General features: G+C 48.9%; 4 long non-coding RNA genes across 4 annotated transcripts; all 4 read right to left on the bottom strand.

Annotated features, from left to right (window-relative positions):
* Positions 1 to 2,600: 2,600 nt before the first annotated feature.
* Positions 2,601 to 3,011, bottom strand: LOC138116241 (uncharacterized). The gene is made up of 3 exons (XR_011154085.1): positions 2,968 to 3,011; positions 2,707 to 2,873; positions 2,601 to 2,625 (listed from the first exon to the last, which is right to left on the bottom strand). It is a non-coding gene; the product is annotated as an uncharacterized lncRNA (long non-coding RNA).
* A 5,903-nt stretch (positions 3,012 to 8,914) lies between these two features.
* Positions 8,915 to 10,525, bottom strand: LOC138116537 (uncharacterized). The gene is made up of 6 exons (XR_011154189.1): positions 10,465 to 10,525; positions 10,345 to 10,386; positions 10,084 to 10,250; positions 9,925 to 10,004; positions 9,157 to 9,842; positions 8,915 to 9,078 (listed from the first exon to the last, which is right to left on the bottom strand). It is a non-coding gene; the product is annotated as an uncharacterized lncRNA (long non-coding RNA).
* An 891-nt stretch (positions 10,526 to 11,416) lies between these two features.
* On the bottom strand, positions 11,417 to 11,829 carry LOC138116538 (uncharacterized). Its single transcript, XR_011154191.1, has 3 exons — positions 11,769 to 11,829; positions 11,649 to 11,690; positions 11,417 to 11,564 (listed from the first exon to the last, which is right to left on the bottom strand). It is a non-coding gene; the product is annotated as an uncharacterized lncRNA (long non-coding RNA).
* A 2,282-nt stretch (positions 11,830 to 14,111) lies between these two features.
* LOC138116519 (uncharacterized) lies at positions 14,112 to 14,714 on the bottom strand. The gene is made up of 3 exons (XR_011154184.1): positions 14,598 to 14,714; positions 14,299 to 14,353; positions 14,112 to 14,217 (listed from the first exon to the last, which is right to left on the bottom strand). It is a non-coding gene; the product is annotated as an uncharacterized lncRNA (long non-coding RNA).
* Between the last annotated feature and the right edge of the window lie 10,177 nt (positions 14,715 to 24,891).

Below are 24,891 nucleotides of genomic sequence, written 5' to 3'. Positions count from 1 at the left end.
CCAGTTACACTTGCTGAGGAAACACAAACAGTGACTGACCTTCCTGGGGGAACCCCCTCACCCGGTATAGGGCGCTCTGGCATGGATTTAATCTGTCTGCATCTGCAAGAAAGTGATGACAAAAGTCAAAGGGCTGCATGAGAGCTTCACAGCTCCAGGCATCTTCTGACAATCTAGAAATATCATCTAGAGGACAAACTGCACCCTACATTACAAATTTAAAGGCCTTGGGCCTTGTTCTATTACATTGATATGCCAGGGTATGCAGCAGGGCAGAGCAGCTCTGGGCCATTCCATGCAGGCACCCGCGACACAGGAGATGACAATCAAGGGGACGCAACAAAGAGAGAGAACTCTCGGCAAAAAGCATGACTGCAAGCACATCAAAGGGCTAAGGCAAAAGACCTGTGACACAAGATGCCCAAAAGACACGGCATGCACAATAGACAAGTGACGCAACATGCACTGCGATTGCTCTGCCCTGCGCACCTCAGCATTGCAATCAAATGTGAGGCTTTCCCATTATGTGGGCTAAGGGGCCCCTTCTTGGACATCCCCATCTCCAAAGCTGACTCAAAACTCCCTCCCAGCAAGTCCCGACCCGACACCCCGCTCTCATTCCCTCCGTGGGTCATATCCCTCAACTTATCTCTCGGACATCTGGGGATGTGAATCTTTCTGGGGCGCAAAAGAAGGCCGCCTCTCGCTGTCCCAGAAGCTGCTGCCATTGCCAGGCTGCTTTCTCTCAGTCAGCTACAATAAAGACAACCAAACATCAGTATATGAGCTACGTGGCATGTCAGCCAAAACCCAACAATTCCACTACTCACTGTCTACTAAGAGAGCCTGGGTCCTCAGGCCGCACGCTCTGGCCGCGCTCCAAGGCCAACGACATCATCGCAGGGTATACCGGGGTTGAGTGGAGACGAGGTATACAGCATTGCTGAAACTTGAGTGGACCCTCGTTCCTCCTCCCTCCCTGACATCCTGCAACTCCTCGGCCATTGCTGAAGGCTACCCAGACGGTTCCCTTACATGGAAAATGTAAAGGCTTCATCGCAGAGTCCCATGATACTTGCAGAGGACTCATGAGGGCAGCAAGCCAGGTCCGTCAGCCAGTCGGTGAGGGGTTTCAGTGTAATACAAGGGGACCGCCTGAAACACACAAATGACAATGGATGCTTAGAGCTGTACCAGAACTTGGCACCCAAGAAATAACAAGTGGTTCTTTCCACCAGTGACTTCTTACCTAGTTCACTTGACCTTGACTGCTGAGATCTAGCTTCACCGCCTAAGAACAAAGAAAGAATAATGCTGTAACACAGCCACCATTTATGTTTGCCCTGCAAAGACAAACAGTGACCGACCTTCCTGCGGGAACCCCCTCACCCAGTATGGGGCGCTCTGCCATGGATTTAATCCGTCTGCATCTACAAGAAAGTGAAGACAAAAGTCAAAGAGCTGCATGAGAACTTCACAGCTCCAGCCATCCTGTACCAGCCTAGGAATACCATCTTGAGGCAAAACTACAACCTACACCACAAATTCCACATCCCCAGGCCTTGTCCTATTACACCCATACTCCACAGTATGCTGCAGGGCAGAGCAGCTCTGGGCCAAACCCACTCAGGCACCCGTGACACAGAAGATGACAAACAAGGGGACACAACAAGGAGAGAGAACTCTGGGCTAGACAATCACAAGGACCAAGCAAATGAGAAATGAGATGACCGCGGCGAGACCGACGGTGAGCCAACGAGGCTGCAAGAACCCTGGCAGAGGAGGACGATAACAGAAGGGCTTATTCCAAGAACCGCAAAGATGGATGCCCAAGAACTGGACGGGTGGAATCCTCTAGCTAGCTTCACATTCTTAAAAGTCCTCATCCTCTATAATGGATCATTGCAGTGCACAGCTGACAATGCAGCTCAGAACAAGACCTGAAAAGACACCCGACTCAACATCACTGAAGAGAGATGTGGTTTTGATGCACCTCCAAGCTCACGAGTCAAAGGATCAATGGTACCAGCAACGCACTGAGGAACACCAAGAACAGAGATGCTAAGAATAATGCCCAGCATTTGCAATAAGCATCTCAAAGGGCTAAGGCAAAAGGCCTGTGACAGAAGATGCACAAAAGACAGAGAACGCACAATAGACACGTGACATGTACCAGGCCTGCTCTGCCCTGCGCACCTCGGCACTGTAGTCAAAAGCAAGACTTAAGCTTTCTGGGGCCTAAGGGGCCCCTTCTTGGGTATCCCCCCCTCCAAATCTGACTCAAAAATATCTCCCGGTGAGTCCCAACTCAACACCCAGCTTTCACTCCCTCTGTGGGTCACAGGTCTCGACTTATCTCTTGGATGTCTGAGGATGTCAATCTGCCTCGGGTGCAAAAGAAGGCCACCTCACCATGCAGGAAGCTCATGCCTTCATCGGGCTGGTTATCTCTTGGCAAACTACAATAAACAAAACGAAACAGACATCAGTGCATGAACTTAGCGGCACCTCAGCCAAAACCTGTCAATTCTGCCACTCACCATCTCCTAAAAAGGCTGGGGTCCTCGGGCTGCACGCTTTGGCCAAGCTCCAAGGCCAATGCCATCGCCATTGTCACAGGGTATACTGGGGTTAAGAGGAGACAAGGTGATGCAACACTGCCGAAACTTGAGGGGGCCCTCAATCCTCCCTCCCTCCACAACTCACTGCAACTACTTGGCCGCTGCCGAAGGCTTCCCAGACGGTGCCTTCACATGGAGAAGGTAAAGGCTTCGTTGCGGAGTCCCGTAATGCTTCTGGAGGGCTCACCAGGGCAGCAAGCTGGGTCTGTCGGCCGGTCAGCGAGAGGTTTTGATGTAATACAAGCAGAAGATCTAAAACACACAAATGACAGTGGATGCTTAGAGCTGTACCAGAACTTGGCACCCAAGGATTAACAAGTGGTTCTTTCCACCAGTGACTTCTTACCTCGTTCACTTGACCTTGACTGCTGACATCTGGCTTTACCTCCTAAGAACAAAGACAAAGAACAATGCTGTAACACAGAAACCATTTACACTTGCTCTGCAAAGACAAACAGAGACCGACCTTAATGCAGGAATCCCCTCACCTGGTATGGGGCGCTCTGGCACGGATTTAATCTGCCTGCATCTGCAAGAAAGTGATGACAAAAGTCAAAGGGCTGCATGAGAACTTCACAGCTCCAGCCATCTTGGGACAATCTAGGCATATTATCTAGAGGCAAAAATACACCCTACATTACAGATTTAAAGGCCTTGGGCCTTGTTCTATTACACCTATATGCCTGGGTATGCAGCAGGGCAGAGCAGCTCTGGGCCAAACCCATGCAGGCACCCGTGACACAGGAGAAGACACAAACAAGGGGATGCAACAAGGAGAGAGAACTCTCAGCAGAAAGCATGACTGCAAGCACATTAAAGGGCTGAGGCCAAAGACCTGTGACAAGATGCCCAAAAGACACAGCATGCACAATAGACAAGTGACACATCATGCACTCAGGTTGCTCTGCCCTGCGCACCTCAGCATTGCGATCAAGTGTGAGACTTTTCCATTATGTGGGCTAAGGCACCCCTTCCTGGGTATCCCCATCTCCAAAGATGACTCAAAACTCCCTCCCAGAGAGCCCCGACCCAACGCCCCGCTTTCATTCCCTCCGTGGGTCGCAGCCCTTCAACTTATCTCTCAGACGTCTGGGAATGTGAATCTTCCTGGGGTGCAAAAGAAGGCCACCTCTTGCCATCCCAGAAGCTGCTGCCATTGCCAGGCTGTTGTCTCTCAGTCAGCTACAATAAAGACAACCGAACATCAGTACACGAGCTTAGTGGCACGTCAACCAAAACGCAACAATTCCACTACTCACCTACTCCTAAGAGGGCCCAGGTCCTCGGGCCGCACACTCTGGCCGCGCTCCGAGGCCAACGCCATCATCGCAGGGTATGCCTGTCTTGAGTGGAAATGCGGTTATGCAGCATTGCTGAAACTTGAGGGGATGCTCGCTCCTCCTCCCTCCCTGACTTGCCGCAACTCCTTGGCCGTTGCCGAAGGCTACCCGGATGGTACCTTCACATGGAAAAGGTAAAGGCTTCATCGCAGAGTCTCATGATACTTGCAGAGGACTCACAAGGGCGGCAAGACGGGTCCATCAGCCAGTTGGTGAGGAGTTTCAGCGTAATACAAGGGGAGCGCCTGAAACACACAAATGACAAAGGATGCTTAGAGCTGTACCAGAACTTGGCACCCAAGGAATAACAAGTGGTTCTTTCCACCAGTGACTTCTTACCTCATTCACTTGACCTTGACTGCTGACATCTGGCTTTACCTCCTAAGAACAAAGACAAAGAACAATGCTGTAACACAGAAACCATTTACACTTGCTCTGCAAAGACAAACAGCGACCGACCTTAATGCAGGAACCCCCTCACCTGGTATGGGGCGCTCTGCCATGGATTTAATCCGTCTGCATCTGCAAAAAAGTGATGACAAAAGTCAAAGTGCTGCATGAGAGCTTCACAGCTCCAGCCATCTTCTGACAACCTAGAAATATCATCTAGAGGACAAACTGCACCCTACATTACAAATTTAAAGGCCTTGGGCCTTGTTCTATTACATTGATATGCCAGGGTATGCTGCAGGGCAGAGCAGCTCTGGGCCAAACCCATGCAGGCACCCGCGACACAGGAGAAGACACAAACAAGGGGATGCAACAAGGAGAGGGAACATTCCACAGAAAGCATGACTGCAAGCACATTAAAGGTCTAAGGCAAAAGACCTGTGACACAAGATGCCCAAAAGACACTGCATGCACAATAAACAAGTGACACATCATGCACTCTGATTGCTCTGCCCTGCGCACCTCAGCATTGCGATCAAGTGTGAGACTTTTCCATTATGCGGGCTAAGGGGCCCCTTCTTGGGTATTCCCATCTCCAAAGCTGACTCAAAACTCCCCCCCAGCAACCCCGACCGGACACCCCGCTTTCATTCCCTCCATGGGTCGCAGCCCTCAACTTATCTCTCGGACATCTAGGGATGTGAATCTTCCTGGGACACAAAAGAAGGCCACCTCTCGCTGTCCCAGAAGCTGCTGCCATTGCCAGGCTGTTGTCTCTCAGTCACCTACAATAAAGAAAACCAAACATCGGTACACAGGCTTAGTGGCACATCAGCCAAAACGCAACAATTCCACTACTCACCGACTCCTAAGAGGGCCCGGATCCTCAGGCCACACTTCGAGGCTGGCGCCATCATCGCAGGGTATACCTAGGTTGAGTGGAGACACGGTTATGCGGCATTGCTGAAACTTGAGTGGAACTTTGCTCCTCCTCCCTCCCTCCCCGACTTGCCGCAACTCCTCGGCCGTTGCCAAAAGCTACCTGGATGGGTACCTTCATATGGAAAAGGTAAAGGCTTCGTCACAGAGTCCCATGATACTTGCAGAGGGCGGCAAGACGCGTCTGTCGGCCAGTCGGTGAGGGGTTCAGTGTAATACAAGAGGAGCGCCTGAAACACACAAATGTCAATGGATGCTTAGAGCTGTACCAGAACTTGGCACCCAAGGAATAACAAGTGGTTCTTTCCACCAGTGACTTCTTACCTCGTACACTTGACCTTGACTGCTGAGATCTGGCTTTACCTCCTAAGAACAAAGACAAAGAACAATGCTGTAACACAGCCACCACTTACACGTGCTCTGCAAAGACAAACAGTGACCGACCTTCCTGCGCGAACCCCCTCACCCAGTATGGGGCGCTCTGCCATGGATTTAATCCGTCTGCATCTGCAAGAAAGTGATGACAAAAGTCGAAGTGCTGCATGAGAACTTCACAGCTCCAGCCATCTTGTGTCAATCTCAGAATATCATCTAGAGGACAAACTGCACCCTAAATTACAGATTTAAAGGCCTTGGGCCTTGTTTTATTACACCTATATGCCAGAGTATATGCAACAAGGCAGAGCAGCTCTGGGCCAAACCCACTCAGGCACCCGTGACACAGCAGATGACAAACAAGGGGACACAACAAGGAGGGTAAACTCTGGGCTAGATGATCACAAGGACCGAGCAAATGAGGAATGAGATGACCACGGCAAGACCGACGGTGAGCCAACGAGGCTGCACGAACCCTGGCAGCAGAGGATGGTAAGAGAAGGGCTTATTCCAAGAACCGCAAAGATGGATGCCCAAGAATTGGACGGGTGGAATCCTCTAGCTATCTTCACATTCTTACAAGCCTTCATCCTCTATAATGGATCATTGCAGTGCACAGCTGACAATGCAGCTCAGAACAAGACCTGAAAAGACACCCGACTCAACGTCGCTGAAGAGAGACATGATCCTGATGCACCTCCAAGCTCACAAGTCAAAGGATCAATGGTATCGGCACCACACTGAGGAACACCAAGAACAGAGATGCTAAGAATAATGCCCAGCGTTTGCGATAAGCATCTCAAAGGGCTAAGGCAAAAGACCTGTGACATGAGATGCACAAAAGACAGAGAACGCACAATAGACAGGTGACATGTACCAGGACTGCTCTGCCCTGCGCACCTCGGCACTGTGATCAAAAGCAAGACTTAAGCTTTATGGGGCCTAAGGGGTCCCTTCTTGGGTATCCCCACCTCCAAATCTGACTCAAAAATACCTCCTGGTGAGTCCCAACTCAACACCCCGCTTTCACCCCCCTGTGGGTCACAGGTCTCGACTTATCTCTTGGATATCTGGGGATGTCAATCTGCCTCGGGTGCAAAAGAAGGCTGCATCACCATGCAGGAAGCTCATGCCTTCACCAGGCTGGTTATCTCTTAGTCAGCTACAATAAAGAAAACCAGACAAACATCAGTGCATGAACTTAGCGGCACCTCAGCCAAAACCTGTCAATTCTGCCACTCACCGTCTCCTAAAAAGGCTGGGATCCTCAGTCCGCATGCTTTGGCCACGCTCTGAGGCCAACGCCATCGTCATCGTCACAGGGTATACCTGGGTTAAGAGGAGACGAGGTGATGCGGCACTGCCAAAACTTGAGGGGGCCCTCACTCTTCCCTCCCTCCGCAACTCACTGCAACTACTCGGCCGTTGCCGAAGGCAACCTGGACGGCACGTTCAAATGGAAAAGGTAAAGGCTTTGTCACAGAGTCCCATAATACTTCCGAAGGTCTAACGACAGCAGCGAGCCAGGTCCATCAGCCAGCTGGCAAGGAGTTTCAGCATAATACAAGGGGACTGCCTAAAGCACACAAATGACAATGGATGCTTAAAGTTTAGAGTGCCAGAACTTGGCATCGAAACAGTAACAACCGGTTCAGTACACCGGTCACCACTTACCTTACTAACTTGACTTTGACTGCTGAGATCTGGCTTTACCTCCTAAGAACAAAGACAAAGAACAATGCTGTAACACAGCCACCATTTACACTTGCTCTGCAAAGACAAACAGTGACTGACCTTCCTGCAGGAACCCCCTTAACTGATACGGGGGCCCTCAGCCACAGACTTAATCCCTCGGCATCGGAAAGAAACTGAGGACAAAATTCGAAGTGCTGCATGAGAACTTAACAGCTCCAGCCATCTGTTGTCAATCTCAGAATACCATCTTGAGGCCAAACTACACCCTACATCACAAATTCCACATCCCCAGGCCTTGTCCTATTACACCCATACTCCACAGTATGCTGCAGGGCAGAGCAGCTCTGGGCCAAACCCACTCAGGCACCCGTGACACAGGAGATGACAAACAAGGGGACACAACAAGGAGGGAAAACTCTGGGCTAGATGATCACAAGGACCAAGAGAATGAGGAATGAGACAACTTAGGTGAGACCGACAGTGAGCCGACAGGGCTCCAAGAACCCTGGCAGAAGAGGATGCTAACACAAAGGCTTTATCCAAGAACCGCAAAAATGGATGCCTGAGTTGTACGGGTGGAATCCTCTAGCTATCTTCTCATTTTCACAAGTCCTCATCCCCTTTAGTGGATTGTTGTGGTGCACAGCCGTCAATGCAGCTCAGAACAAGACCTGAAAAGACACCTGACTCAACATTGCTAAAGAGATGTGATTCTGATGCAGCTCCAAGATCACGAGTCAAAGGATCAATGGTATCGGCACCACATTGAGGAACACCAAGAACAGAGATGCTAAGAATAATGCCCAGCATTTGCAATAAGCATCTCAAAGGGCTAAGGCAAAAGACCTGATACACGAGATGCACAAAAGACAGAGAACGCACAATAGACAGGTGACATGTACCAGGCCTGCTCTGCCCAGCACATCTCAGCTCTGTGATCAAAAGCAAAACTTTTGCTTTATAGGTCCTAAGGGGCCCCTTCTTGGGTATCCCCACCTCCAAATCTGACTCAAAAATACCTCCTGGTGAGTCCCAACTCAACAACCTGATGTCACCCCCTCTGTGAGTCACAAGCCTCGACTTATCTCTCAGACGCCTGGGGATATGAATCTGCCTTGGACGCAAAAGAAGGCCGCCTTGCCATCCAGGAAGCTCCTGCCGTCACTGGGCTGTTCTCTCTCAGTCAGCTACAAAAAAAAACCAAACCCAACATCAGTACATTAGCTTAGTGGTGCCTCAGCCAAAACCCGACAATTCTGCTACTCACAGTCTCCTAATAGGGCCAGGGTCCTTGGGCCACACGCTTTGGCCATGGTCCAAGGCTGACACTGGCATTGCAGGGTTTACCTGGATTAGGAGGAGACAAGGTGATATGGCATTGCTGAGACTCGAGCAGACCCTTGTTCCTCCTCCCTCCCCAACATGCTGCAGCTCCCCAGCCATTGCTAAAGGCTGCTCAGAAAGACCCTTCAAATGGAAAAGGTGAAGGCTTGGTCAAAGAGTCCCATAATACTTTCAGAGGGCTCACAAGGGTGGCGAGCCGGGTCTGCCAGTCATGGAGGTTCGGAGAACACAAGCAGACCACCTTAAACACACAAATGACAATGGATGCTTGGAGCTGTACCAGAACTTGACACCCAAGGAATAACTTTTTCTTTCCACCGGTCACCACTTACCACGCTCACTTTACCTTGACTGCTGCTACCCAGCTTTACCTCCTAAAAATAAAGACAAAGAACAATGCTGGAACATTGCCACCATTTACACTTGCCCTGCAAACACAAACAGTGACTCACCTTCTTGCGGGAATCCCCTTCAACCGGTGGGGGACGCTCTGCCACAGATTTAACCCGTCTGCATCTGAAAAAGTGATGACAAAAGTTAAAGTGCTGCATGAGAACTTCGCACCTCCAGCCATCCTGTGTCAATCTAGGAATAACATCTAGAGGCCAAACTACACCCTACATCACAAATCTCAAGTCCCAGGGCCCTGTCCTATTACAACTATATGCCAGACTGTGCAGCCGGGCAGAGCAGCTCCAGACCAAACCCATGCAGGCACCTGTGACACAGCAGATCACAAACGAGGTGAAGGGATGAGGAGAGAAAACTCTCAGTGAGAAGAATGACTGCAAGCACATTGAAGAACTAAGACAGAAGACATGAGATGCCCAAAAGAGACAGGGTGCACAACAGACAAGTGACATGACATGCACTGGGTCTGCTCTGCCTGGCGCACCTCGACCTTGTGATCAAAAGTGAGACTTTCCTTTCATGAGGCCTAAGGGGCCCCTTCTTAGACATCCCCATCTCTGAAGCAGACTCAATATTCCCTCCCAGTGAGCCCCAATCCGACACTCCGCTTTCATCCCCTCAACTTATCTCTCAGATGTGCAGGGATGCAAATCCTCCTCGGGCACACAAAAAGGCCACCTCGCCATCCAGGAAGCTCCTGCCATCGCCAGGCTGTTCTCTCAGTCAGCTACAATAAAGAAAACCAAACCAAACATCAGTGCACGAACTTAGTGACACCTCGGCCAGAACCCAACAATTCCGCCGCTCACCATCCCCTAAGAAGGCCAGGGTTCTCAGGCCGCACGCTTTGGCCGTGCTCCAAGGCCGACGCCATCGTCGCCACATATTCCTGGGTTAAGAGGAGACAAGGTGATGCAGCATTGCTGAAATTTGAGCAGACCCTCACTCTTCCTCCCTCCCTGACTCACCACAACTACCCAGCCGTTGCTAAAGGGTGCCCGGACAGCAGCTTTGAATGGAAAAGGTAAAGGCTCCGTCGCAGAGTCCCGTAACACTTCTGGAGGGCTCACAAGGGTGGCAGACCGGGTCTGTTGGCCAGTCATGGAGGTGCTTCCGCATAATACAAGTGGACCCCCTAAAACACAGAAATGATTGTGGATGCTTAGAGGTGTACCAGAACTTGGCACCCAAGGAATAACAACTTTTTCTTTCCACCGGTCACTGCTTACCTCGCTCACTTCACTTTGACTGCTGCTATCTGGCTTTACCTCCTAAAAACAAAGACAAAGAACAATGCTGGAACATTGCCACCATTTACACTTGCCCTGCAAACACAAACAGTGACTGACCTTCCTGCGGGAACCCCCTCAACCGGTGGGGGGCGCTCTGCCATGGATTTAACCCATCTGCATCTGAAAGAAAGTGATGACAAAAGTCAAAGGGCTGCATGATAACTTCACAGCTCCAGCCATCCTGTGTCAATCTAGGAATAACATCTTGAGGTCAAACTACACCCTACATAACAAATCTCAAGTCCCAGGGCCCTGTCCTATTACACCTATAGGCCAGGCTATGCAGCAGGGCATAGCAGTTCTGGGCCAAACCCATGCAGGCACCCGTGACACAGGAGATGACAAACAAGGGGACACAACAAGGAGAGAAAACTCTTGGCAAGAAGAATGACTGCAAACACATTGAAGGGCTAAGACTAAATACATGAGACACAAGATGCCCAAACGAGACAGAACGCACAACAGACGAGTGACATAACATGCACCAGGACTGCTCTGCACACATAAGTGTTTTAATCAAAAGTGATACTTACCCTTTATGGGGCCTAAGGGGCCCCTTCTTAGACATCCCCATCTCTGAAGCTGGCTCAATGTTCCCTCCCGGCAAGCCCTGACCTGACACTCTGCTTTCACCCCCTCAACTCATCTCTTGGACATCCAGGGATGCAAATCTACCTCAGGCATAAAAGAAGGCGGCCTCACCGTCCAGGAAGCTCCTGCCATCACCGGGCTGTTCTCTCAGTCAGCTACAATAAACAAAACCAAACCAAACAACAGTGCACAAAGTTAGTGGCACCTCGGCCAGAACCCAACAATTCTGCCACTCACCGTCTCCTACGTAGGCCGGGGTTCTCGGGCCGCACACTTCAGCCACACTCCGAGGTTGACGCCATCGTTGCGGGGTATACTGGGGTTAAGAGGAGACAAGGTAATGTGGCATGGCTGAAACTTGAGCGGACTCTCAATCCTCCTCCCTCCATCCCCAACTTGCTGCAACTCCTCTGCCGTTGCCAAAGGCAACAGGATGGTAGCTTCGAATGGAAAATGTAAAGACTTCATTGCAGAGTCCTGTAATGCTTCCGGAGGATTCACGAGGGCAGCAAACTGGGTCTGTCGGCCGGTTGGTGAGGAGGTTGAGCATAATACAAGTAGACCCCCTAAAGCACACAAATAACAATGGATGCACCAGAAATTGATACCCAAGCAATAACAAGTCATTCTGTCTACCAGTCACTGCTTACCTCACCCACTTGATCTTGACTGCTGAGATCTAGCTTTCCCTCCTAAAAATAAAGACAAAGAACAATGCTGGAACACAGTCACCATTCACACTTGCCTTGCAAACACAAATGGTGACTGACCTTCCTGCAGGAACCCCCTCACCCGGTGTGGGGCACTCTGCCCCAGATTTAACCCAACTGCATCTGAAAGAAAGTGATGACAAAAGTCAAAGTGCTGCGTGAGAACTTCACAGCTCCAGGCATCCTGTGTCAATCTAGGAATATCATCTAGAGGCCAAACTACACCCTACAAAACAAATTCCACATCTCCAAGCCTTGCCCTATTACACCTATAGGCCAGACTGTGCAGTAGGGCAGAGCAGCTCCGGGCCAAATCCCATGCAGGATTTGCATGCAGCAGATGACAAAGGAGGGGACACAACGAGAAGAGAAAACTCTCGGCAAGAAGAATGACCACAAGCACATCAAAGGGCTAAAGCAAAAGACATGAGACAAGATGCCCAAAAGACACAGAACACACAATAGAGAAGTGACACAACATGCACTGGGACTGCTCTGCCCTGCACACCTCAGCACTGTGATCAAAAGTGAGACTTTCCCTTTATGTGGCCTAAGGGGCCCCTTTGTGGGTAGCCCCGTCTCCAAAGCTGACTTAAAAATCGCTCCCAGCAACCCCCTACCCAACACCCCGCTTTCATCCCATTGACTTATCTCTCAGACATCCAGGGATGTGAATCCTCTTTGGGTGCAAAAGAGGGCCACCTTGCCATCCAGGAAGCTCCTACCATTGCCAGCCTGTTGTCTCTTAGTCAGCTACAATAAAGAAAACCAAATATCAAGGCTTCAACTTAGTGGCATGTTAGCCAAAACCCAACAATTCCACTACTCACCATCTCCTAAGAAGCCCGGGGTCCTGGGGCCACACACTTTGGCTGCGCTCCAAGGATGGCACCGTCATCGTAGGGTTAAGAGGAGACAAGGTGATGCAGCATTGCTGAGACTTGAGCAGACCCTCGCTCCTCCCCCCTCCCTCCCCAACTCGCCCCAACTTCTCGGCCGTTGCCAAAGTCTGCCCGGACGGTATCTTCGCATGGAAAAGGTAAGGGCTTCATTGCAGAGTCCCATAATGCTTTGGGAGGGCTCATGAGGGCAGTGAGCCAGGTACATCGGCCAGTCGGTGAGGGGGCTCAGCACAATACAAGTGGACCCTCTAAAACACACAAATGACAGTGGATGCTTAGAGCTGTACCAGAACTTGGCATCCAAGGAATAACAACTTTTTCTTTCCACCAGTCACTGCTTACCTTGCTCACTTGACCTTGACTGCTGAGATCTAGCTTTCCCTCCTAAAAATAAAGACAAAGAACAATGCTAGAACACAGTCACCATTTACACTTGCCCTGCAAAGACAAATGGCGACTGACCTTCCTGTGCAAGCCCTCTCACCCGGTATGGGGCACTCTGCCACCGATTTAACGCATCTGCATCTGAAAGGAAGTGATGACAAAAGTTAAAGGGCTGCATGATAACTTGGGACTAGAAAACTGCAAGATGCCACCATACCACTCCCGCCGAACCCCGCACCGACCGGCCGTGGTTGCTCCATCTGAGGTGTGGCTCAGGTGGTTATGCAAAGGTAAAGGTTACCCGTAAAGCCTTCTTTCTATTCCACCTACCCCCCAGTCTATTCCACAGGGCAGAGCAGTTCCAGGCTAAACACAAACTCAAACAACACATTATGCTACAAACAGTGGGACGCAAGGATGATAAAAAAAGCTCTCTGAGAGAAGAATGACGGTGAGGACCGAGATGACGCCAAAAGAGATGACCGATGGCGTAGCGACAGTAGACGGAAGCGGCTCTAAGGAGCGGAAGAAAAGACTGTAATACAGTGACCTATTATAAGAACTGTCAGTCACGATGATCAAGACAGCTGCAAAACAATGCTATGTTCAGAATGCTCCCTGTATCCTTACAATGTTATAAGCCCCAGGACATTACAACTCACAGCTGGAAAGGATGTATGGCAATACAGCCAGGAATGAGGCCTCAAAAGACATCTGACTCAACACTTCTGAGATGCGATTCCGAGACATGGCTGAGCCCATCGGTAAGAGAACAAATGATATCGGTGACATGCCGAGAAATACAAATGTTTGAGAACCTAGAGATGATGGCTGACACTTGCCATAAGGTCCTTGAGGATAAAAGGCAGACATATCTGATCCAAGGGATCCTGAAGACATGCTAGACAACACAACACACCAGACAACACAACACAGACTGGAACTGCTCTGCACTGCATACCCTACAGTTGCAATCAAATGTGGAGCCTCTCCCTTTAGCTGTCCTAAGAGGCCCCTTAGAGAGCATCCCTTACCCCTACACTAATTATTAAGTTTTTCCCAGGAATTTCCAACTCACTACGCTGCTGCCATCCCATCTCCAGGTCATAGCCCCTGACTTATCTTTCGGATGACCGGCAATATGAATCCACATTGGATGTGAAATGAGTCCTCCTCAGTTGTCTCAGAAGGCCCCATAATAGCCAGGTTAGCCTCAAAGTCACCTACAATAGAAAAAAAAAACACAACATCAATGCACAAATCTAGTGGCATATAGGCCAAATGCCCACAATTTGGCTACTCACCACCTCCTAAGCACATCCAGGTCCTCGGGTCTCTGGCTTCACCCAGAATCAAAAGCTGGGGCCATTATTTCAATAGACACGTAAGACAGCGAGGGGCAAAGTTATAGGGTATTTCTGTGAGTATGGTGGATGCATTTGTGTGCTTTAAGATGCATAAATGCATCTGCTGTGCTTGGGAAAAAGCCTTAGGTAGCCCTAAATAGACACCTTTTCCCACCCTATAGCCTTCAAAACCCCTTCTGGCACTTCCTAAACCAGCTACCCTGCTCACACTCTCCCAGCTGCAATCCATAACTTACCTATTGGAAGCCACAATTTTGGGTATCATCTTTGATATGAGCAAGGTCCCTTTTATGATGCAATGAATGCACTAAAAAAATTTGAAGCTTCATACTCAATACAACCTGGAAGTTACAAAGCTCCTAAAGAAAAAAAAAAAACAAGAAAAAACCCTGAATTTAGAAAAGCACCTTACCACCCCTGAACACTCAGGCCAAAATTACAAGCCTAAATACTCCCTGTGTTCAACACCATCTTCTTCCCAATGTCTTCAAAACCTCTGTTGCTTTAGAGACCAAAAGCATCTACTGAGGGGAAAAAAAACTGATATAAGCTGAAAGGCCCCCTTCATTGAAATGAGAGGACATCTCCCATCCCAGTCAATCCCAGGGAGGAAATGAAGCCCTTTGGCAAAGGCTGGGGTTAATATACCCCTGGCTGGGTCCGCCTCTCATTCCCATCATGCCCCAGAAAAGGGAGGAGGTAATTACCACAAGGTATAAAAGCTGTCAAAGGAGCTATAGCTGCTTGGCTCCTCTGATTTAAATTCAAAGTGAGTAAAGGGCTGGAGAGAGAAAAAAAGCTCTTCAGGGACTTGGTAATACCTTCTTTTTTACTACAGCTACATCAAGTAAAAGGGCAGAGACCAGGTAACAAATAAAACTTTGTATTTTGGCAGTGTAGATAGCTAAGTGGGATAACTAGCTGTTAATTTGCACAGTTGTTCCTTAGTGATTAGTAAGTAGTACTTCACATGTGACTAAGTAGGGTGGAAAAGAGTAGTAATTATATGAATGGTGAAGCTCTCATTGGGACCTCTAATTAGGGCTAGATACATTATAAATAAAAATAACAAAACTAATAGACTCCTGGGTGCTGTTAGGGTTACATATGTGCTGGTCTTACTCCCATAGGAGATATTTGGTACCGGGGCATGGGTAGAAGTGCCCTGAAATGCAGATTTAAACCCTTAAAATGCTGAAAAAGGGAGCACTTCCTTTAACTGAACCCCTAAAATGAGGAGATGGGGTGTTTACTTCCACTTAAGCTAATATGATGGCAAATAAATGGCTTCTCCCCTTTAATTTAATCCCCCAAAATATTTGGAAAAGAGGGGGTTTCCTCACTTTAAATCTCGCAAATGATACAGAAAGAGTAATTTTTCCCTCAGCTCAAACCCTTAAAAAGGGGGGACAACTGGGCTTCCCCCTCCATTTACACATTTGGATGATGAAAATGCAGGAGTTACCCTTAACTCAAACCCATAAAATAGCACAGTCAAGGTTTTCCCTTTCCATTTAAACTAGAAAATAATGGGAAATGGGGATTTGCTGTCAATTGATACCCCTAACAGCATAGAAGGGGTGGGGTTTCCTTCAAATGATACTATTAAAATTGCAGGGGAATGGGATTCCCCCTCAATTTTGATAGAGACAATTATAGAAAAGGAAGTGTTTTCCCTCAATTTAAGCCCCTTTTCTCCTAATAATACCTCTCTTTTCTGGGGCCTCTGGGGAGGGACTGACAAGATAAAAGGGGAAAGTTGAAAGTTTCCCTGTGGCGCCCGGCATGCTCGGGTGCCCAGGTGCATCTGGCTGCTCCCTAGCTCCTGCTAGGATGCTCCAACTGTTGTTCCTGGAGGGACACGTGGGATACCTTCATCAGTCCCTCTGAACTAGTAGCTCCCTGTGCAGGTGTGCCCAGGCAACCCTCTGAAGGCAGCTGGTCATGCCTGGACCTGCTGTGCCTTGGAGCGGGGGGGGGTGAGGTGGAGAAAGATCCTGCCGGTTGTTCCCTCCCATTCATGGGCCATTGTCTGTCCCTGAAACACTGGGGTGCCGGGCTTTCCTTTCTGTGGAAAAGAACCGGCCTTCTCAGCCAGGTGCCTGTGGCCAAAATTGGGATTCTGCCTCCAAAACTCCCTATGTCCTAGCTTTGTAATTACTGAGGAAATTTCCCTCAGATCATAAGCGATTACAGGTAATTTTTCCTCTGCAATCATTACTGAATTGTGTTTCTGTGAAGTGTTTGACACATCCCTTGAGGGGACGAGGGTTTGGCCGGGTTTTTTATGGCTCATCCTGACAGGCCCCGACAGAATCCGAGCTCCCCATCGCTGGTCTACCCCGAATTTCCGTGAAATATTGATATAGTTTATAAATACTCCCTTTGCCTGCTACTCAGTCTTTCCCTGTCCATCCAGGGAGCAGATTACTCCATCCTTTGCTCCTGACCACAGCTCTCCTGCCCAAATGCTGGTTCTCACAGACAAGAACTAAGCAGAAAACTGCTACAAGTGTTGGCTTTTAAAGTAAAATTCTTATTACATCTGGCTAAATGAGCAAAATAAATACAAGTATTGATGGTCATTGGGCGAAAGCTTTTCAGAACAGAAAATAACCATTTTGATAGCACAGATCCCATTTTGACAATAATGCATTCTTTGCGTTTGGAAATCCTGCCCATATAGGGCATCTGAAAATTGGTATTTTGGAATTTGATATTTTGAAATGGGGACATGTTGATATTTTGGAACTTAATATTCTGGTATTTTGAAAGGGAATTATTTTGGTATTTTGGAACTTAATATTCTGGTATTTTGAAAGGGAAATATTTTCGTATTTTGGAACTTGGTATTCTGGTATTTTGAAAGTAGGTTACTTTGCTATTCTGAAACTTTGTTTTCTGGTATTGCAGAACTGGATTACTTTGGCAATTTGGGACTTGGTATTCTACTGTTTTGGAACCGAATTACTTTGGTATTTCTGGACTTGGTATTTTGGAACTGGATAACTTTGGTATTTCAAAACTTGGTTTTCTGGGATTTTGAAACCTAGTTTTCTGATATTTTTTACCTTGGTTTTCTATTATTTTGGAACTAGGTTATTCTGGTATTTCGGAATCTGATTTTTTTTTTTTTTGTATTTTTGTAGGCTGGTTTTTTGGTATTTTTGTGGGCTGGTTTTTTTTGTATTTTGTAACATGGGCTTTTAGTTTAGTATTTTTGTAACCTGGGTGGTTGCTATTTTGTAACCTGTGCTTGGCAGGGGCCTGTGGCATCCTAGTCCAGGCTCTCGGCTTCATTTGCCTTCTTTGACAGTGATTATCCTCTCATGGGAACTGTTACATCACAGACTGTACAATGAGACAGACTTCCCAAAACAGAAATAAATTCCAGCTATGGAAAATCTCACTGCCGCATTTAGAAACACTTCAGCAAAGACTTTGGAAAAAGCAAAGGTGATGTATGATTACCTGGGGCCCCAGAAAACTGAGGTGAAGGTGGGGAACAAGCAGACAGCAAACAGCTTCCACTGCTTCTTGCTCCAGACACTACTGCAAGTGCAGCTTCCCTGGAATTTCATGTCCAGTGTGTCTCTTCCAAGCTCAGCAGGCAAACGAACAGGTACTCCAGGATTTACTTTGTTTGTACTTCAGGCAGCACAGACCCTCCACGAGGAACTGGAATCCAAGGGTAGATCTAAAAATGGTCCTTCCTCCCACTTACCGCTCCACACTTTCTCCTTCCGCAGGTAGGATGCAGGTGCCTCGCAGAGGCAAGAACACTGCCTTTCAATTCAGTAGAAAACCTGCCAGAAAAAACCAGGACACCGGGACCGAGAGCCAGCAGCAATTCCTTAGTGTTTCTGTTCACAGCTGTTCTCCTGCTGCTTTTCTTGACAGGGGCTTTTCTTTCAAGGTCATTCCTGTATGGTTTTATCTTGCCAAATGTTTTAGAAAGTTGAGTTTCTTGAGAACTGTTTCATCCTGACATTTTCAGTGCTGCGCTTGCCACGATCCTTTGGATGCCCTAACTGCGTATCGAATTCAGGGAACACCAGTTTAGCCCTGGGCTGGGAAACAAAAGACAACAAACATTTAAAAATCGTCCCTGCCTTGAGGGTGTTCAGGCCCAGGAGAAAGCCCTTCCCACCACCCTCTTGGCCTCTTCCCAGTCTGAGTAACTGGAAATGTGCATCCAAACCCGAGTTAGACAGATTGGGGTGTGTTTCGCACACCAAAGACCACAGTCCCAAGCACTGGGAGCCTAAAGATGCTCTGGATTACAGTTCACAGCCTCAGTGAACCCTGCAGAGTAAAGCCAAGTGGTTTCTCTTTTGCTGAGGGAGGAAAACGCATGACAGCAAGGGCTGTCACAGCTGACCCAGCCCTCGTGGGGTCAGCTGAACAGGATAACCCATTGAGTCTTGCTCTGCTGTTGAAAAACACTACAAACCCTGTGGCTCAAGGGTTCAAAATCTACTTTTTAGGTCAGCCAAAAGGCCTCTGGCTGAGACAATTCACTGAATTCACTGGCAGATCCCAAGATCTGTTTCCAAGTGCATAAAAACCTACACCTACAAAAAGGTCCCAAGCAAAGTGGAGTTAAAGGTGCTCTGAGCACGGGTTCCTTGAACTTCAGGGAAATGATCCCGAGTCTGGCTTTGGGATGCTCCCACCTGCACCTTGTGTTCTCCACACCAGCCATCCTGCCTGGGAAGGCCAGGGGTTTTGGACACCCTCTGGGAACCCCCAGACCCCCTGCCAGTGAGCAATGGCGCTGTCTGTGCCTGCAGCCCTCACCCCAATTTTTGTCAGTGGATGGTTCTTGATGTGGCAGTTGGGGACAGGGGTAAGGAGTGGCCCTGGCAGTGCTGGGGCAGCAGTTGGACCTGATGGGCTCAATGGGTTTTCCAGCCTCAGGGATTCTATGGGACAGCCTGTGACTGACCCAGCTGCACAGACAGGCACAGGGAAGCTGTTACACACAGATTATATTGCCATGAGCCAGAGCACTTCAGGGCATCCTTGAGAGAGTTGCAGAGAGCAGGAAAAAAAAATACAGTTACGGCACTGATCATGCTCTGTGGTTTGCAAGTGGGGCATGATCACCATTTTGTTTTTGTCTTGATAGCTCCAAAGAAAATAACTGTTGACCTGGCAGCAAAGATGCCACCTTCCTGATACTCCTGGCCCAGAACCATGGCCCAGCAGGCAGCTGCGGCAATCTGAATTATTTGTGCAGTTCAGAAGCTGCACATCCCTAGACCAATCCCTTGGGAGCATGAACCTTCCCACAGGCATTTTGTACTTCAGTGTGTACTTTCAGCACACTGGGACCATTCAAATCAGAATGAGGTCACTTGCTGACAGCACAGCATTAGATCAGAGATATTGAGAGACTCACCAGACAACATTCACTATGGACTCTCTGTGGATGCTAAAAGGCAGGAGCAGAGAAATTTTTCAGCTCTGTAGTTTGTGAAGTTTATCCTTTCTCATCCTTTAGCAGAGAAACAGAGAAATCCAGCTTCTCACAACTTCTCTGTGAGAGCTTTCGTTCTCATGAGAACTGGATGGGTGGTAACAGTTTGTAAGAATGTAAACTATTTCTACACCTGCTATTGTTGTCAGAACACTAGAATTGTTTTCAGTCTTGTGAGAATAATATTTGGAAATGGGTCTCTTACTGCTCGGCCTATCACCTTGAGAGGTGGTGAGTGAATAAGCCAATCATGTAATTTCTTAATTGTGAACTACACTATAAAAGAGGAGAAATTCATTAAATGAGGTCTTAACTCTGCTTTGGCCATATCTTTTAACCTGGACCTATGTCGTGATTCGCTGTTCTCTGGGGATAACAGCGACAGACTCGCCATTCCCATTGTTCTGGCTGCAGCATCCTCATTTCTCACAGGTCTGTTTCAAGGACTCCCCTCAAAATATGGATTGCTGGTCCCAGTAGGGAATCCCCAAGGGCATTTTTACTCCCTGCAAACTGCAGGAATGACCAAGAACAGGTTCTGTCATAAGAAAAGCAGAGGATTGTGATGATTACACAGCTCTCCCTGTGAGGGCTTCAGTTTCTACCTGCAATTCTTGAGCAGCTCTGCCTTGGTCCCACCCGCCTGCTCCAAAATGCCTCCGTGGGGTTTAACTCCAGCTCTTTGGATCTGCCCATCCCCATGGCTCTGACAGACAGCACAGCAGGGAAACACCTGAACAGGTACAGCCAGAAGCACACCAACGCCATCAGGCCTTGCAGCACAGCTTCCTGTGCTTCAAGGCTTCCGGTTTTTTGGTACAGATTCACTGGAATTTAACATCATCTAGAAAAATCATCTGGCAAGACTTAACATTAACTCAGGAATTCCAGTGCATCCCTGCACCACTGCGATTACAACTACTGTACAAGCTGTGAGAGGCAGCGAACAAGCAGTGGATGGAAAATGATCCTCTCCTGGTCCCTGCTGGATTCCAGGAGCAGGGATCCTTTCCCTCTTTCCCCCTACCCCCCGCGGTGCCCTCCTCCCCCTCCCGCCCCACCCCACACCCTTTTCAGGCTTTCTTCCACAGCTTTTGCCTCCGGACCTCAGATCCTTTTGGTCTCCAGGAGCTCCCAGCAGCTCCACAGCCTTTCCTCTCCCATCCTGATCCTTTCTCCAGGAATGGAGCTCTGCATTTCAATTCCCTTCTCTTTTCTCCGACAATTCCCACCAACCCAGACCTAAAGCTGACACAAGGAACGCTCGGTGCCCACAAATCCAGACCTGGCCATCCCTAAACCAGCAACTCCCGGACAATTTGCGTTCATTCCAACCTAACACTGAGGACTCACCTAATCCTTCAAAATTCCCAAGAAATATCCCGTTGCCTTCAGCTCCCAGGGGATTCTGCTTTGTGCTCACACGGATTTGGGACTTCCCTGAAAAACCCGTGCAGGGCACGCTGGAATCCCCGATCCCGTGAATCCGGGGAGTGTGAAAGGCTCGGTCCAGCCTGGGCCCCCAGAAATTTTTGCCAAATATCCCCCAAGTCCTCGGGACAACAGAACTCTCTGGTACTGCATTTTTCGCATTGTAAAGCCTGGAATTACTTTATTCCTAGCGCTGGGCTCTGCATACGGCCGAGAAAATCCCGGCCTCCACACAGACCCAGATTCCAAACTTTTTGATACATTTTAGCAAACCGAGAAATTCCCCTTCCCTGCTTCTTCTTAAGGGCATCCTTCTCTTCCCTTACCCGGCCTGCTCTCTCCCACTGGGCTGGGTTTTTCCCTTCCCATGCTAATTAGTCCCTACTTTTAGGAGGTTTAGGTACCTTTCTTCCCCGGCAGGGATTTCTTAACACAGCTACCGAGGCTTTGGGAGTCTTCTTTATCTTCTACTTTCTGGAAACACACCCTCTGATCCATAAATGCCACAATCCAGATGCCCAACTTCAACAAGACATCCTTTTCACCTAAAAACACTCACTCTCAACTCTTAGATCTTTTAAAGTTTTACCCCCGCAAAATTCCCCTGCTTTTCCACCGCTGAATTCCTCTGTCCTGATTCCAAGAATTTCTTGAATACCACGGGGCTTTTCTCAAGATTTACCCCCACAACCTTCCCTACGTGCCCACTGCTCACCACCTCATTTTTCCCTCAATGTCTTCGTTCTCCACCCCAGAGAGTTTGTCAAGTGTTGCCTCCAAAATGTTCCCCCTCTGTCCACTACTGAGTTCCCCATTTTGCCTTCAAAATATTCATTCTGTCCCCTCCAGATTGCATCCACTTTTACCCCCAACATTTTACTTCCTCTACAATATTGATTAAACCTTTTCCACCCCAAAAATGTGCATTCCCTCCCTTAAACAGCACCTCAGCTTTTCCCTCAAAAATGCCCCAGAGAGAAACTCCGATTCAGCCCCCAAACTCCCATTTTCCTACACAAACAGTTCTTGTGGCCCCTCTCAATTCCCCCAGGCTTTCAGCTAAAGGAATAACTGGAAGCCTATTCCCTCATCTCTGCCCTCCTTTTGCTTTCCTGGAAAACCTTGCCATCCCACACTTTCTCCAAGAGATCTGCTGCGAGTACTGCAAGGTCTGCTCTGTCAGAGAGCCTGGGGTGTTTACAGCACTTGCTCCTCTGCATCTTCACCCTTTCATCAGCTTTCCCCTGGAACGGTGTTGTGCGAGAAGCTTGGAATTACCAGAAATGGATCGGGTTCACATTTTTTCCCCACCAGTTTTCATCTGGTTTGAAATTCCTGGAATGACCCTCAAATGTGCCCTAGAACAGTGCTGTGAAAGGATCAGTCAGAAGAACAGCCTGAAAGCAGAAAACCACCTCCAGCAGCAGCCGGAATGATCCCATTTCTGTTCTTACCTGGTCCTGCCAGAGCTCCCAACAGCCCTTCCCATTCCAAAACAAGAGCCATGCAAGACATTCCTGCTGTCTGTGAGGGTGAGGTGCCAGTTCTGGATGTTCTTTGCTGTGGAATCGGACAACAAACAGAGCGTAAATGATCTTGGTGGCTCTTCCAAGCCAAACCACCCCGTGATTCCTTGCGTGGATCAGCACCTGTCCCAACTCCATTCCAGAAACCTCCTCCCACTAACCCAGAACTTTCCTTTTTCCGCTCAACATCAGGGATTTGCTGCCGAGTGCCCCGGGCAGGGGACGCCTCAGCCTTCCCTGGGACGCCTCAGCATTCCAGCATTTTTATTCCAGGCATTAAAAGGATGCTCATTTCTCTTCCAGCATTGTTTTCATCCCAGACCCTCCTCGTCAGCTGTTCAATCCTCTGGCACTGGATTTGGACAAAAGAAGGGACGCACCTGGACTGCGGGAAATCACGGAGAGAAACCCCTCCAAAACCTGACAGAGAAAAACAACGGGAGATGCAGGAAGACATATCCCTCATTTGCACGTCTGGAATGCTTTTCTAAAGACTTCTCTGCATCTGGATGCTCTTTGCTCTTGGCTTTCTTTACAGGAATGCATTTGCTGCTAAACACATCTCAGGCCCTTGTTTGATCAGGATAACGCGGGATGGAGATGAAGACTCACACAGGGAATAGCCAGGGAGATTCCCAGATCTCTGAGCTCCTTCACAAGGCAGGAGATCCATTTGGCCCAGGAACCGAACCCTCCCGAGGAATTGTCTGATGCCATCTCCACATTTCACAGCTGATCCTTGTGCTCAAAGGATCCCCCTTTCTTCCCTTCAGCCAATTCCAAGCCTCGCTGCCCCCAGCCGGGAACAGTCCCCAGGCCGATCCCTGCAGTCTTCCCTGCCAGGATCCTGCTCAGGAATCCATGGGCTACGAATGTAACAATTAATTCTTCCCACCCCTGCCCAGTTCTAATTCCAAAGGATTTGGTGTCTGCCTTACCCGGCTGGAGCCTGCTTCCAACTCTGTTCTTGCTGCTTCTGCTGCTTTCCATTTCCCAGGAATTCCACCAACGGAGCGACAGCGTTTTCCACCTCCTCCTCCAGGATTCCCTCTGTTGCGTTCGGGTGCTGGAAGGATATCAAAACCTGGGCCTCACTATCAGGAATTATATCCCCGGATTTGTTCCTTTCCAAATGTCACCTCTTCCCAACAAAACACTGGCCATCCAAGGAATTCTAGAGAGCCATGTGCTGACCACTGCTTACTCCTCTGGAATGTCAGAGCTTGGAAAAAAAGGGCAGTTGAGGCTTTTCCTGGTGCTGCCCATGAAGTGTATTTTACCTAAGTGCCCCTGCCCATGCCTTTGCCTGTATCCACCAAAAATCCACCCGTTCATTCCCCAGCTGCTGCCTCCCTCTTTTCCTGGATCCAACAGAATTTTAACAGGTGAATATTCCCCTCTGGAAGAGCACCTTTCATTCCAAACCTAGGAACAAACAAATGAATCACTTTCCTTCGACCTTCCTTATTAGGATTCCACTGAGAGCAGTGGATGGAAAATGATCCTCTCCTGGTCCCTGCTGGATTCCAGGAGCAGGGATCCTTTCCCTCTTTCCCCCCACCCCCTGCGGTGCCCTCCTCCCCTTCCCGCCCCACCCCGCACCCTTTTCAGCCTTTCTTCCACAGCTTTTGCCTCCGGACCTCAGATCCTTTTGTTCTCCAGGAGCTCCCAGCAGCCCCACAGCCTTTCCTCTCCCATCCTGATCCTTTCTCCAGGAATGGAGCTCTGCATTGCAATTCCCTTCTCTTTTCTCCGACAATTCCCACCAACCCAGACCTAAAGCTGACACAAGGAACGCTCGGTGCCCACAAATCCAAATCCAGACCTGGCCATCCCTAAACCAGCAACTCCCGGACAATTTGCGTTCATTCCAACCTAACACTGAGGACCCACCTAATCCTTCAAAATTCCCAAGAAATATCCCGTTGCCTTCAGCTCCCAGGGGATTCTGCTTTGTGCTCACACGGATTTGGGACTTCCCTGAAAAACCCGTGCAGGGCACGCTGGAATCCCCGATCCCGTGAATCCGGGGAGTGTGAAAAGCTCGGTCCAGCCTGGGCCCCCAGAAATTTTTGCCAAATATCCCCCAAG

The sequence above is a fragment of the Aphelocoma coerulescens genome, chromosome 10 (assembly GCF_041296385.1).
Source record: "Aphelocoma coerulescens isolate FSJ_1873_10779 chromosome 10, UR_Acoe_1.0, whole genome shotgun sequence".
Lineage (NCBI taxonomy): Eukaryota > Metazoa > Chordata > Aves > Passeriformes > Corvidae > Aphelocoma > Aphelocoma coerulescens.
This window is presented reverse-complemented; position numbering and strand designations above follow the sequence as displayed.